General features: G+C 44.1%; 1 protein-coding gene across 1 annotated transcript in view; it reads right to left on the reverse strand.

The window, feature by feature from the left end:
* ttll5 (tubulin tyrosine ligase-like family, member 5) overlaps positions 1–14,147 on the reverse strand; it is a 147,885-nt gene that overhangs the window by 33,998 nt on the left and 99,740 nt on the right. The gene's annotated exons all lie outside the window — the stretch shown is intronic.

Below are 14,147 nucleotides of genomic sequence, written 5' to 3' on the forward strand. Positions count from 1 at the left end.
GGGAGAAAAAAGTCAAAATTGCGAGATGTAAACTAACTAATAAAAAGTCGCAATTATCTTCTAAAGTGTTTTTTTTTTTTCTGTGGCGGAAACAAGCTTCCAAACTTATCAGCTTATGTATGAATAAAATAATGTGTAATGTAAAGAACGTAACCAAATTTCTTCATGGCACATATAAAATGAAAGCTAAACACTCACTGATTTAGTGAGCAAATATAATACGTTATCTGTAGATAGCTATAGCTTTTCATAGACAAAATATTCTGGTTTGATCCACATGTACCAAAGAAAATTACTTTGAGAATACTTAGAGTATACGCTATCAGACTCAAAATCAAACATACTTTTGTGCTTTTCAAAGCAATCCTGGAGCCATTTACCATAGTATGAACCTCTTATGTCGCTGCATTCCTCGTTCGCAAGTTGCCTTGAACAATAGCATCTTCTAAACATATACAGTAAATGTGAATGTAAATACAGAAGTGAATTATTCTGGAATAAACATCAGTATAAGCAGCTCTTGTGCAACAGGCTACATGAGAACAGTAGAGCCAGCCGAAGACACTCGGGATCACAGAGTCATGTGAAAAGAACCATCCACCCATGCAATTCTCATTTCTCATAACAGTTTGTGTGTTGGAAAAACAATTGGTGACCCATGACAGAAGCTCAAAGACCTCCACCTCACCACATCTATAACACTAACCTCCACGTCAACCGAACATCAGCTTCCAAACAGACCTTCCACATCTCATCATCTGCTTCACTTCTAGAAGAGCAAACATGCTTTCCACAATAAACAATAAGAGTGAACTGCCAGAATAACACTGAGGAACTTCTTCATTACTGTCAGTCGTATGCATGCACTAACTCTCAGACATGATGATATGAGAAGCAACACGGCAATGCAAGCCAGACACGGTTCTAATCTCTCAGGAACTACTAATAATAATTAGTGCTGTGCGACGATTAATATTAAACTATTAAAATAAAAGTTTGTGTTTACATAATATATGTGTGTGTACTGTGTATAATTATTTTGTATATATAAATACACACATGCATGTATATATTTAAGAAAAATGTGTTATTTATATATAAAATATTTATATTTATATATAATCTAAATTATATATAAAAATCTATACAGTATATACGTGCAAATATTTCTTAAATATATACATGCATATGTGTGTGTATTTATATATACAAAATAATTATAGACACAGTACACACACATATATTATGTAAACACAAACTTTTATTTCGGATGCGATTAAAGGATTAGTACACCTCAAAATGAAAATTTCCTGATAATTTACTCACCCCAATGCCATCCAAGATGTTCATGTCTTTCTTTCTTCAGTAGAAAAGAAATTAAGTTTTTTTCTCCACACAATGGACTCCATCAAGTCCAAATCAATGCAGTTTCAAAGGGCTCTGAAGAGTTTCAAAGGGCTCTGCACGATCCCAGCTGAGGAATAGGGTCTTATCTAGCAAAACGATCGGTCATTTTCTAAATAAAATAAAAATGTATATACTTTTTAACCACAATTGTTCGTCTTGTGCTGGTCTGCGACGCGCCAGGCATTACGTAATCACGTTGGAAAGGTCACGCTGGACGTAGGCGGAAGTACCGCCCCATTGTTTACAAAGCGAACATGCGAAGACTAATACAAAAGCCCTTTAACATAAAAAGGTAAAACAAAGATGTCGGACGATTTTGAAGTTGAAGGAGAAAATGAGATGGAGTTTTTCGGCCTACCCTACCCTTTTGAACCGGAGTACACAGATGAAGACCTTAGGCAGATGGAGGAGACCGCTACGTCCAGCGTGACCTTTCCAACTTGATGACGTAATGCCTGGCGCGTCGCAGACCAGCACAAGACGAACAACTGTGGCTAAAAAGTATATACATTTTTATTTTATTTAGAAAATGACCGATCGTTTCGCTAGATAAGACCCTATTCCTCAGCTGGGATGGTGCAGAGCCCTTTGAAACTCTTCAGAGCCCTTTGAAATTGCATTGATTTGGACTTCAACAATTTGGTTACCGTTGAAGTCCATTGTGTGGAGAAAAATCCTGAAATGTTTTCCTCAAAAAACTTAATTTCTTTTCCACTGAAGAAAGAAAGACATGAACATCTTGGATGGCATTGGGGTGAGTCAATTATCAGGAAATTTTCATTTTGAGGTGAACTAATCCTTTAATTGTTGCCCAGCACTACTAATAATACAAGCTACTAGTGATTTTTTTTATTTTTTTTTATATATATTAAAATATTTTGTTGAAAATGCTCGACTTCTCTTCAGCATATAAAATCATGAGGTCACACATTAATGAACCCCATATGCGAGAAAGGTCTGCTCTCAGAATGCTATTAGCGCCATACAATAATGCATCATTTCAGGGAACAGTGCATTAAACGCAGTGAGATGTGTGTGTGACGCATGCCTGCAGTGTGTGTGTGCCGTGCCCCTGGCGTCCGCGTTCACTCATTAACACAACACTGTTATCCCGGGGTGGAATTTCTCACTCGCCAAACAGAGGAAAGTCCTGTGAACCCCAAGCCATCTGGGTCCAATTAAGCTGAATAAAAAGCTTTTATTAAAATGAGGGCAGCATTGTATCCCTTACAACTATTTTTAGTCTCTCGACCTCTTAAATTCAACATGTGTGCATAAAAAAACCTTTGTTTCAGCAGTAAAATTTTGCTACTCCTGTGTTAACAGAGGTCAGTCTGAATCATCTGATCTGGTGTTGCTGCTCTCAGCACAGAAACTACTGTATCTATGAATCAAACAGTCAAATCCCACTAAAACACAGCTCACATATACGCAATGTGCTTGACTTGCATTGTGATCATTGTACATTAGTCTTAATCTTTCACATTCTTAATCAACATTTGTCAATATGGAGAATTCCTCAAATTTGAGTTAGATTGTGTGTCTAGGTTTGAACGTGCTTCTCTTGTATGAAAAGCACCTGTGCATATAAATAGCTGTGCAATAAAAGCTTGATGTGTACTGGCAACTATACATTTAAGGGTATTCTATTCATTAAAATATTGATATAGTTTGACATAGCCTACACAAAACTTTTCCGTTTGTCAAAATACCTTGCTTGTCTTTTAATTGGACATTTTTCTTGACTTATTTTGCTTTATCCAAAATAAATAAATAAATAAATAAATAAATAGTTTTTAAAATGTAACATTAATATGACAGTAATTTGAATGTTATTGTAATATTGTAAACGCTGTTCTGTGATTTATCAATAAAATAGCTTAAAACACTGAAAAGTTCTAGCATATATTTCTTAGTAACTAAAACCCTTAGCTTCACTATTAGTTGAGAGATGCTGCCAGGTGCAATTCACACGCAGTCGCTCTCTTACTAATATAAATGTAATCTTTACTGTGCTACTTTATCTATATCTGATTTAGAATGAGCAGAAATATAATGGGCCAAAGACAAAAGAACTGATAAAAATAAGCTGTTATGTAGGAGCGCTGTGTCATATGCTATAGCTGTGCACAAGGCAACCCATGTTCGAGTCTCAACTCGAGCTTCAGGCTTATTTGTTCATCAATGACATCATCAGCGACTAGTCGACGTCGACTCAACTTTCATCACATAAATGTCGACTTTAAAAAATCTGAAGTCATTTAACCCCTACTATACGCACTACAGTACTACTAAAGTAGTTGTCCAAAAATGTCTGCATGGGCCATAAAAGACCAGCTTATACACTAGCATGTATTTCCAAGCTGGTCCAGGCTGATTTACACTGGTCAGTGCTGGTTTGGCTGCTAGACCTTGATAATATTTTACTAACAAGAACACTTCAGACACGCACAATTACGCACAACATTGCCACTTTTTAATGGATAAGGTAACAATCATCAGCAATCCAATCGTCTTCAAACAATCTCTCCTATAGACACTAATTTACCATACATTACTCCTAAACTAGCATTTCCCCACAATATTTGTGTAACAAATCTACCAGAATCAGAGTGACTCCCTTGAGTCTGCTTCACACAAACTTCATCTCCATGTTCTGCTGAGTTTTAGTCACTTATAAAGTGCATTTAAAGATGAATGCAACATGCACCCTGTATATTTTACTTTATTTTGACATTTGCAAATAATCCAAATCCAAATTTGTGATGCTGTGAATTTGTTATGAGAATCCTTAATAAAACATTTGTCAACTAAACACAAAAATGTAAAGGTCTCACTGAAATGTACATACATTTTCATAAACTCGCAGCGTGGGTATTTAACGAGCAGCTGGTGCGATTGCACTTCAGCTTTTTGCTTCGGAGCCGAGCGTTTCGATGCTGTTTAAGCTACTGAGTGATCAAACAACGAGCAAGCTCTTCAAGATGATCTCTCGTGTCTGGTGCGGCGATACAGCGCAGCAGCAGGGTCAACTTTCTTTTTCTCTCTTTTGTTTTTGTGTTACTGAGCAAAACAAAACAAAAAAAGCTGTTTTCACAGCTGGTAACGGTGCGCCAAGAGCGCTGAATAGCCGTTCTTACGGCTGGTAAGACCGCCGTGCAGAGAGACAGCACACGACAGGTTGCATATTTCCTGTCTGTGTCCTCTGCGACCGTTCCCCTGCGTGCTTCAGTACCAAGGAGAGTATTCCCCTGAAAGAGCTTACATGGGTGTGAGTTGCGTCTTTCTAAAGATGACATTCCACCCGTGTGTTTCTGGTTGCGGTCGTTTCCTGTCCTCACTGATGGCCACGATCACTGTCTCGCATGCCTGGGAAACATGTGAGACTGTGTTCGTGGGTGGTTCATGTTTTCGCAAGGGAACATGACCACGTCGGCACGCCGGTCAACTCTTCTTTCTCCGGAAAGCTTGAGTCCCCTCTGTTGTTGGCCAGCCGCTGCTTGTGTGTAAAAGCACAGCTGCAGGTCTGCTCGACACTCTGGGAGACCGTGGAGATCGGAGAGAGCTTCCGCCGGGCAAAACCCGACGGGTCTCTCGCTCCTCAGTGTGTCGTGCCGTCGAGCTGCCGGGCTGCAGCATGGGTTGTCAAGGCAACCCAGCGCTCGCTCGGCGCTCTAGGTGTGCAGTCTCCTTGTCTATTCTCCGTTGTAGCGCCCTCCCTGGTGGCCACCAGGAGAGGTCTACTTCAGTAGAATGGCTTGGGTGATCTGAGAGCTGAGGGCTTCTCCTTCGGGGAACCAACCCCCTAGGGCTCCTCCCTCTCTAGCACATCACAAGTTGTGCAGCTTCTGGATGGGATTGCTGGTCCTTCAAAATTGGAGGAACCTAGCGTTTCATTCAGGGCTCCAGCTGAGGGCAGATGTCGATTGCTGCATCGGAGAGAGGGCCTGTTTCGTTCTGGAAATGAGGGTGATGCTGAGTTCCCACTGTAATAGTGTGTGTGCTTAGGCTAAATCAGATTCAGATCATGTGCATTGAAAACTTAGCAGTATGGAGCTATATTGGTGTCAAAATATGGAACGCCAAAAGTGCCAAATTCTGCATAAGTTTTCACCTCTCTCGCTACCCTCGATGGTGGGGTGGCTGTGCCTCTGGTGAGTGTCTTTTGAGTGTTCCACCACTGGAGTCACAGTGGTACCTAAATTCTCAAAAACAAAAACAAAAAAAAAGAGCAGTTCCTCTATCCCTGGGTCTGAAGAGGGCCAGGAGAGCAGTGGGAGGAGAGAATCCTCACAACTCTCATCCACCTCCTCTATCGCCAGCAGGCAACAGTGTGCGATTAGAGAACGCAACCAAGCCGCCTCCTGCACCTGTGGAACCAGGTAAGTGTTGCTCAGCACACTCAGACTCCGCTACGGGCCGCCTCCCAGAGAGAGCCTCCCGAGCCGAGCCCCTGTGTTCCACCTCGCTGCCCCACTCCAGGTTCGCCTACGGTCCCTTTGGTCCCGCTTGCACGGTCTCTGCGAGCCTGGTTAGCGCTCCCCAGTCCGTCTCGCTGGCTCATTCGGACCATCAGGCTCAGCTATGCGATTCAGTTCGCCTGGCGTCCCCCCAAGTTTCGGGCCATCCACTCCATTACAGTGAGAGCAGCCGATGCCCATGTCTTGCACGTGGAGATCGCAGTCCTACTGTCGAAGGACGCGATAGAGCCAGTCCCTCCAGCCGATATGGGGTCAGGGCACTACAGTGCAACTTCATTGTACCCAAGAAAGGTGGTGGGTTACGACCAATCTTGGACCTGCGAGTTTTGAATCGGAGCCTTCACAAGCTACCATTCAAAATGTTCATGCAGAAACGCATTTTCGAGTGCATCCGTCCCCAAGATTGGTTTGCAGCGATCGACCTGAAGGACGCGTAATTTCATGTCTTGATTCTTCCTCGACACAGGCCGTTTCTACACTTTGCGTTCGAGGGTCGAGCATATCAGTACAAGGTCCTGCTCTTCGGGCTGTCTCTGTCACCCTGTGTCTTCACGAAAGTCACGGAGGGGGCCCTTGTTCCCATGAGAGAACAGGGCGTTCACATTCTCAACTATCTCGACGACTGGCTCATACTAGCACACTCTCGAGATCAGTTATGCGAACACAGGGACCTCGTGCTCATGCACCTCAGCCAGCTGGGCCTTCAGGTCAACTGGGAAAAGAGCAAACTCACCCCCGTGCATAGGATCTTTTTTCTTGGTATGGAGTTGGATTCGGTCGCACAGACAGCGCGCCTCACAGAGCAACGCGCTCAGTCGGTGCTGAACTGCTTGTACACGTTCAAAAGCAGGACGGCGGTCCCACTGAAATTCTTTCGGAGGCTCCTGGGGCATACGGCAGCGGCGGTAACTCCGCTCGGACTGCTCCATATGAAACCGCTTCAGCACTGGCTTCACGGCCCTCACCGGGTGACAATCACACCGGCGTCCAGCCAGACCTTCAGCCCGTGGTCAGACCCCTCGTTCCTTCGGGCAGGAGTCCCCTGGGAACAGGTCTCCAGGCATGCTGTGGTATTCACAGATGCCTCTGCCACAGGCTGGGGTGCCACGTACAACGGGCATGCAGTGTCAGGGGTGTGGACGGGCCCCCAACTGCATTGGCACATCAAGTTGCCTCGAGTTGCTAGCAGTACGTCTCGCTCTGAGCCGCTTAAAGAGGCCGCTACAGGGCAGAGACATGCTGGTCCGTACGGACAACACTGCGACCGTTGCGTACATCAACCGTCAAGGTGGTCTACGCTCCCGTCGCATGTCGCAACTCGCCCGTCATCTCCTCCTCTGGAGTCAGAAGCATCTGAGGTCGCTTCGAGCCATGTATGTCCCCGGTGTGCTCAACCGTGTGGCCGATGAGCTATCACGAGCTGTGCTTCCGGGAGAATGGCGACTTCATGCCCAGGTGGTTCCGCTGATTTGGAGAGAGTTCGGGGAGGCTCAGGTAGACCTGTTTGCCTCCTCAGAGACCTCCCACTGCCAGCTGTTTTACTCCCTGACCGAGGGAACACTCGGCACGGACGCACTGGCACACAGCTGGCCCCGGGGCCTTCGCAAATATGCGTTTCCCCCAGTGAGCCTACTTGCACAGACACTGTTCAAAGTCAGGGAGGACGAGGAGTAGGTCCTTCTGGTGGCTCCTATTTGCCCACCCGGACCTGGTTCCCAGAACTTATGCTCCTTGTGACAGTCCCTCCCTGGCCCATTCCTCTGAGGAAGAACCTTCTGACTCAGAGACGGGGCACCTTATGGCACCCACGTCCAGACCTCTGGAAACTCCATGTCTGGTCCCTGTATGGGACGCGGAGGTTCTAGGTGACTTACCCCCAGAGGTACTTAACACCATCACTTCTGCGCGAGTGCCGTCTACGAGAAGTGTGTATGCCATGAAGTGGAACCTGTTCGTCAAATGGTGTTCCTCTCGCAGAGAGGACCCCCGAAGATGTTCGATAGGGTCAGTGCTTTCCTTCTTGCAGCAAGGGTTGGAGCGAAGGCTGTCTCCCTTCACCCTCAAAGTACATGCTGCCGCTATTTCAGCATATCATGACCACATAGATGGCAAAACAGTTGCAAAGCACGACCTGGTCGTCAGGTTCCTTATGGGGGCGAGCAAGCATTTTCGGTCGACGAATCGTGCCTAGAGTTCGGGCCGAGTTATAACCATGTTGTACTGAGACCCCAGCCTGGCTATGTGCCCAAGGTTCCTACCACTCCCTTTGGAGATCAGGTAGTGAACCTGCAAGCGCTGCCCCTGGAGGAGGCAGACCCAGCCCTGGCTTTGCTCTGTCGCGTTCTGCGTATGTATGTGGACAGAACTCAAAGCGTCAGGACCTCAGACCAGCTCTTTGTCTGTTACAGAGGCCAGCAGAAGGGAAAGGCTTTCTCCAAGCAGAGGATGGCCCACTGGATAGTGGATGCCATCGCCTTGGCTTACCAAGCTCAAGGCGTGCCCTGCCCGCTCAGGTTGCATGCACACTCCACGAGAGGCATTGCATCCTCCTGGGTGCTGACACGTGCTCCTCGCTAACAGATATCTGTAGAGCTGCGGGCTGGGCGACACCTAACACGTTCGCTAAATACTATAACCTACGTGTAGAGCCCGTGTCCTCCCGTGTTCTCACCTTAAACGGGTAGAAGCACTGCGAGTACCGGCTCTGTCGGCTTGCTGCACCCTACTGTGCATCCTTATTGCTCCAGAGTCAAACCTGTTGAGTCCTCCAACACCCTCGGCCCAGACATCATGGAGCGTCCGGTGCCAGGCCTTTATCCGCTGTATCCTTGAGAACCGGGTCTAGGCTGGGTCCCATATGATTGGGGGGATCCCATGTGTGTATATTCTCCACGGCTGCTCCTAAACTGAAGCTCGTGTCTTTCCCTTGGGCTAAGTCACCCACTATTCATATGCAGTACAACCCTCGGGTTAGTCCATATGTGTATTCCCACATAACTCTCCTTAAGAATGTGGCTCCTGCAGCGTTCCCCTCCCTCAGATCGGGCACGCTTTCCCAGTGTTATCCAATAATCTCACTGTATGGGTTACAACACGGCACAACAGTGACAGATACTCTCGGTGTAAACCCTCTCCTATCATCCATCCAGGCAAGACGTTGTGGAGGCTTACACAGGGCGCTGGATGGGGTGCAGCAGCTGTAGCGCTTTGGTAGGGATTCCTATTCGTCGATCACCACGACGTACGTCGTAGTGACCGGGCGATAGGGAACGTCTCGATTACATATGGTAACCCTCGTTCCCTGAGGGAGGGAACGGAGACGTACGTCCCGTCGCCACATCTGCTGCAACCCGCCGGGGCAGCCAGCTCACCGGCTCGGCTCCTCAGCAAAAACTGAAGTGCAATCGCACCAGCTGCTTGTTAAATACCCGTGCTGCGAGGCTGCACAGCTGATGCAAATGATTGCACGCCAATATGCATTGGCTCGTTTAGTTTCACTCAAAGTAGATTGGCCTCTCTAGCGAGATTCCTATTTGTCGATCACCACGACGTACGTCTTCGTTCCCTCCCTCAGGGAACGAGGGTTACCATATGTAACCAAGACGTTTTTAGTATGCTTTAATACAAACCATGTGTAAATTCATAAGTCGACACCATTGCTGAGTATTTTCTCCTTAAAACTGCAGTGAACCAAAGACACTCAAAAACACGCTTTGAAATCACTGGTGTTTCTGACGTCACAAACTACCTTGTAACCAATCAGATCAACGTGTGATCGTCAACGAGTGGATCACTGAGCTGAGTGAGTGAGTGGAGGCGGGGCTCATTTGCATATTCATAGAACCGCGTATACTAAATGAGGCAAGGGTGTCGAGTTACATTCAAGATATTTTAAGGCATGAAGAATTTTTTTCCAAGGAAAAACCGTTTAAATATGTAATTTTGGTGATCGAAGATGAGTTTTAAGGGATACAATTATTGACTACTGGGGGACTTTAAATAATGTGTCAGTATGTTTACAAAGCCTGTGTCAAATTGTGAATGGTTTCCCAAAGAATCCACAGTGAAATGAACCAAACAAAATAATGCTCTAGTGAGACATTCACATATTTAAAAATAAACAGCCAGTTTTCTACCATTAGGCCCCTTTGGAAGGTAATGTTAAATCAGCCCAGTGATCCTGTTGTAGTTATTCTCTCTGTCCATATAAGAAGTGAGTGGGCGGGGCTAAAGAGTCCATTACTCTGTCTTGTGCTGATGTATTCCTCTTTATCACGTAATAAAAAGTAAAATAGAGCAAAACGAGTCAATCGGCAATGCTTTTAATAAAAGCTGTTTTTGGACTAACAAGAAGTTTGAGTTCTGAAACTTATACCATGTTTTCACTGTACAATGGCAGCTTACATGTCAAACGATCAGGAAAAAAATGACTTCTCAATTCATGCCCCCTTAAAATTGACCAGCATTTGTATGTGCCTGCTACCGAGAGGGAGGAGATGGAGAGAAATGCTGAATGAGCAGGGAGTGACTGAGGAGGAGACGTCTCTGGCTGCTGATGCGGGATCATTTCTCCGGTCCAGGCTCACATTAGGGCCGAGTGGTCAGGAGGAGGACAAAGGAAGACTAATGGAAGCATGTGATGAATTGCACAGAAGATAACAGTGCCTTGCTAGGCCTACCTGTAAATTCCCTTGACTAAAACCCAGTAGGATTTTCCCATTGGCTTTTTGGATTTAAATAAACCCTGTAGCCAAGAAAAGTTTCTGATTCTTACACATTTTGTTTATTATGATAATCTTCAGAAATGAACACAACATTTAAGACTTTGAAGCAAAAATATACAATATTCGACACCCTTGCCTCATTTAGTATACGCGGTTCTATGAATATGCAAATGAGCCCCGCCTCCACTCACTCACTCAGCTCAGAGATCCACTGGTTGACGATCACACGTTGATCTGATTGGTTACAAGGTAGTTTGTGACGTCAGAAACACCAGCGATTTCAAAGCGTGTTTTTGAGACTGTCTTTGGTTCACTGCAGTTTTAAGGAGGAAATACTCAGCAATGCTGTCGACTTATGAATTTACACATGGTTTGTCTTAAAGCATATTAAAAACACCAAATAGAGACATAAACTACATTAAAAGCTTGATTTTCAACACAGGGGGACTTTAATATAATAATACAATCGCTAAAAGAAAGACCACGGTCACATGACTTCAACATCACCATCATTAAGTTTTAACAACTCTTTCAGTCTTCATCTATAAACATTTTTCCGTGAACGTTTAGGTTAGAATAATTTGCGGTTATAAACACAACAAGGCTGTGAAAGCGAGTAGTGAGTGGATGAGTTTATCTGCAACTCATTTATGGGTTTTGGCCTACAAATATCTGTCATCCCTGCAGCAGTTTATTATTGCCATCATGAATCGAACTCCAGTGATGTGCACGTATGCCGTGACACTGAGATGAGGACAGTTTGAACCTTTTTGTAAGTATTCTCTTTTAAAAGACAAGTACTAATTTCAAAGAAACCACTGTATCGTCACTCCTACACACTAGGGGTGCAACGGATCGCAGTTGATCTGTGATCCGTACGGCCCCACGGTTCGGCACGCATGTGAATCGAGGATTAACTGCTAAATTTAACCATCATAGAGTGAAAGTTTATAATTTGGACGTGTTTTGTCTTGCCAATTTACACATTCAAACAATTCTTTCTCAAAAGAGAGAGATATGCGTTTCAGACAGCACTCAAACACCGAATTGATTCCTCTTTTGCATTTCCTTGCCCTTGAACGGACACATAAACACAAAATTATGTCAGAATACCTGTCTAAATGCCCGTCTCAGCAAGTATTCTCTCGGTTATGTCATAAGTGAACAGCTGAGAAAGAAACCGGATGTTTGTCAGTTTATTTGGCCCGTGCAGTCGTTCTTAAAGTGACAGTAGCCTAATATTCCTACTGTTGTCTGTGTCATTAATGTTAATAAAAAAAAAACTAAATACAGCTTTAAAAAAGATGAACCTTTATTTAATTTCTACAGTGAACAAATAGTGTTATTTTAAATTTAGGCTTAATTATTAATTTCTGTATTTGTTCTTATTTTATTACTGACTGTTCACTTGTTTTTAATAATGATTGAACTTTATCAGTTAGGCTGGTAGTTTTTGATGTGGTATCGAAGAACTTCAAGTGAGCTTTAAGTAATACATAAAAAGCAAAGTTTCATCCCTCCATATATATATATATATAATTATTTTTGCTGATCCGATCCGTGGCTCAAAAAACGTAAATGATCCGAACCGTGAATTTTGTGATCCATGGCACCACTCCTCCACACAGATGTGATAAAGGCACTGCATGAATCAGACACTGACACTGAATTGAGTGATCTGATCCTAATAAACCTCCACAGCTGTCGATATACACGACTGTGTGCTAAAGTTGAAAGGCTGTCCGTAGGAGTAATCCAGAAATGCCATGGACGGCACGAGGAGCCAAGGTAAAGCTGCTCAGTGGGACATTCTTCCAGCCTATGACACAATCCAAAACCTTAATATTCAATAATTATGACATTCCATTACCATGCTAAACCACGTCGATTATTATCATCATCATCATGTGCAAGTGGTACCAATAACTTACTGGAAATGAATGTCTACCGATGCCAAGAAAAGAGGCAGCTGAAACAGCCGTCCAAGTGGAACTAAAATTACCTAAATATTTCAGGCTTACGACAACGCTGCCACATACCTACAGTGAAAAATAATAAGCCAACCGTTCGCTCAGCTGCTGGATTCGGTTAGCAAATGGCCATTCTTCATTAGCATTAGACTAAACGTTGCAGTGCAGTGAAGGGAGGAGCTGGTGGGAAGGACAACGGTTTGGAAGTGCTGATCCAGCATACCTGGCAGTTCCTGGATAACACAAAACTTCAAAGCTCCTACTTCTCTTTGAAAGCCATTATGCTTGAACCCCCTTGGCTTTGACAACAGTGCACTTAACGGCTTCAGCATGTTTGGCACAGACCACTGGCCCCAAAATCTTGGATGTGGAGGAGGTGCTCAAAAAAGCCCCCGAACATTAAAGACAGCACTGAGCAGTATATCACCAGATATGACGATGCATTATTAAATGAATGTCCGTTTTAGATTCGCCACTATTTGCCGGCCAACACTGGATACAAGATATTAACTCTTTAACTAAACTAACTTTAACTCAAATATCAACTCAACTGCCAATGGGGTCAGAAAAATAAAACTTGTTTTCCTTTGAAATAAGTTTATTTTTCTGCTCTCATTGACATATTTTATCTTGTTTTATGCTTAAACTCACTTAATTTTGATACATTTTTCAGAAAACAAGATTTAATATCATGCCATTTTGCCTCTCAAGCAAATGTATCTTGATGTCAGAATGTTTGGATATTTGTGCTGGAAAGCAAGACAAAAAAATTCCTTAGTAAGTAAATAATTTTTCAGCAGTAAAGTACAAGGTGAAGGATAACGGCAGAAGAATTAGCTTCGGTTTCCCTGTAGTTTGGCGTTTAGCACACAGTAGCCAGCGGAAAGTTCCAGCCAGATGCCTAACAAATGGTATGCCACGTTTTGACCAGGAATGAAATCTTCCGCTGCAAACAAAAGCAGATGGGCAGAATCTTCTGGGAAAAGAAACTGCATTTTCTAACCGTTCATCCCCAACACTATTATATTTAACTGGCAATTAATCTCAGTGGAAAGGACTGCAGCAGCACAGTTGAATCCTTGTTTAACGTCTTTTCCACCCTCCACCGCTTTACAGTCAATGTAATGGAAAAAGTCCTAATATTAGCGATGAGCTGCGCTCTTAAATATGAGCCCTGACATACTGAAGCAAAGCAGTGATAAACCAAACGCAGGCATCAGAAAGAGTAACCGTCTGCTTTAGATATCACCATAAAACCACACGGCCATCAGCGCTACAGATTCTATATAACGGCTGGTCTTTCTTTGGTGGAAATAAAACGATTTTAAAAAGGGAAAAAGCCAGACATTCCAGGAATTCCCTGACAGTTCCATACATAAGGAAGGGTTGGACTGGAAAAACAGTGGAGGCCGATCAGGGCCAAAGTGTCTGAGACATTGTCACTCGCATATCACTGTAAAAATACAGGCAAAACGGCGTGTGTTTAACCCTTCCACTGCTTCACGCTCATGACGTTCATCCTGCTGAGATAGTACAGGTCAGGAGCTCTGATAATATGACACTTG

The sequence above is a fragment of the Squalius cephalus genome (genome assembly GCF_949319135.1).
Source record: "Squalius cephalus genome assembly, chromosome: 20".
NCBI lineage: Eukaryota > Metazoa > Chordata > Actinopteri > Cypriniformes > Leuciscidae > Squalius > Squalius cephalus.